At 47.4% G+C, this 1928-nt stretch overlaps 1 pseudogene; it reads right to left on the bottom strand.

Moving 5' to 3' along the window:
- Positions 1 to 1191: 1191 nt before the first annotated feature.
- Positions 1192 to 1644, bottom strand: LOC149196902 (20 kDa chaperonin, chloroplastic pseudogene; annotated as a pseudogene).
- Between the last annotated feature and the right edge of the window lie 284 nt (positions 1645 to 1928).

Here is a 1928-nt window from a genome sequence, read left to right as displayed (position 1 = left end):
AGAGTCCTGCTGTACCCATGAACCAAGGACCTTCTTCTAAGGCCTTTTCATAGTGCTTAAGACTATCGAACAGAACTATGAAATATCCTTTTGAGCAGAAGCAAACCTTGCAATGGTGAGTCCAGTTGTCATTGATCCAGTCATAAAGGTCCTTAGAGTGAGGCCAAAGCCCATTGAATCTGCAAATGATGGCCCTTTCAGCAAATCTTTGAATGTCATCTGCAAGGTCAGGGTGGGAGATCTCAACAGAGGGGACCTCCTCTAACTTGTCAACCAGAAAAGGCTTAGGTTTGGGAGGTTCAGGGGAGATGGGTATCTTAGAGAAAACTACAGCTTTGTAGGAGAAGGGAGGAGCAGAAGAAGATTGACCTGCAGCGCCACCTCTCAAACGAAGGGAAAACACTAAAGAGCTATTATTTTTTATGCTGTAAGAAGAGAGGGGAAGAGGATCATCGAGTTGTTTACCTTGAAATATAAGTCTCTGTAGGGCAGAGGGGATCCCGAATCGACGTTCCAGATTTACTTTGAGATTCTGCACCAGATCTGAAGGGTGTACCCATTGCAGAGTGGTCTTGCCTGAGATCTATGTGATTTGAACCTGAAAGGGGGCAGAGAGGCTTTAGGGTCTCCTATCTCTTGACGCATTGGAGGCAGAGGGGGAGGAAAAGGCTTCTGCCGATGGTAGCTTTCGCTCCAGCCCAGATCCGCTACAAAGGAATTCTCTTGAGCCGGAGACTCTGACAGAGATCTCATTTTCAGGTTCGCACTATCAGGGGTTTCAGAATGTGAAATTTCTGAAACAGCTTTGGAAGTATCAGGCGTCGAACATGAAGGCTGAGTCAGAGGCAATGCCACCACAATCTCCAGATCCGAGAATATTGATGGCGAATCAGGCGTTCCATTCTCCAGATGGGCATTCTCATCCGATAGCTTCTTCGTGCTTTCTGTGGGAGAAGAAGGGCACCTGTTCATGAAGGGTTCGGTGCCATTACGGTGGGTTCTCTTCTTTCTTTCACTAAGGGAGAGAAAATCCACCTTCCTCTTGTATCCGCCATTGCTGAGCCTCTGCAAGCGATTTGGCAGCGATTTTCCGAAGAGCAGCTTGTGAGACTTGCTGCGGGTAACCCTGGGGAGTTTCTCCATGGGCGGGAGAAGGCGGCGAGCCAGAACTGCGAGAGATCTGCTAGGTTTTCACCCTGACCACATTACACACGGAACTGAAAGCGGAATCTGTGTCTTGCCAACAGTCTTGGCATTGCCAAGAGCCACAACCTCTCCCCCTTCGGGTCTTTTCTGAGATGTGGCGGGTAGCAAGATACCGCCTTGGGTTTTCTCTTCTGCCTGCTTAAGTTTAATCAAAACTCGGTCACCCAGGGGCTTCAATGTAGAAAACTTGGAAGCCACGGAAGTTGCAGCCCTGACAGAGAGCATGGTGCAGGAAAAGCGTTTGAGAGACACTGAGGACGACGCCATAGATGGCTTGCTGGGAAAAGCCGGTCTCAGGCCCTCGTAGGACTTCAGAGTAGGGCCCCTGCCCATCTGAGAGGTCGCCATTTCGAAACGCAGGAAAGCTCGACAATCTTTACCCCGACCACCGAAGACCGCTCCAAAGCCTAAGAAAAATCTTGAAGAAATTTTCGGCATGTTTGTTATATTTGAAGTATGGAAGGATAGTTCAATTGCATATTGAAGGAGATGGAGGAACGCATGTTAATGAGACCCACAGAAACCATGTTGCGATTAGTGATAAAGGGTGCCTCGATAACTGTGCAGAGATGTGTTAAAAGCGGAAAAGGTATGAGCATGCATGCTTTATGGGTATTTCTATTATGAATGGGTTATAGTGAAATAGTGCCGATATGAAGGATTGATGTGGTTTGAAGTCTGTTATAACTATAGTTATAAAGAGTGGGGTTTTGGTTATATAT

Source organism: Pinus tabuliformis, chromosome 2_2 (genome assembly GCF_031772625.1).
Source record: "Pinus tabuliformis cultivar Carrire ecotype Pingquan chromosome 2_2, CPIR1, whole genome shotgun sequence".
Classification (NCBI taxonomy): Eukaryota; Viridiplantae; Streptophyta; class Pinopsida; order Pinales; family Pinaceae; genus Pinus; species Pinus tabuliformis.
The sequence above is the reverse complement of the archived record's forward strand: the minus strand, read 5'-3'. Positions and strand labels throughout refer to the sequence as shown.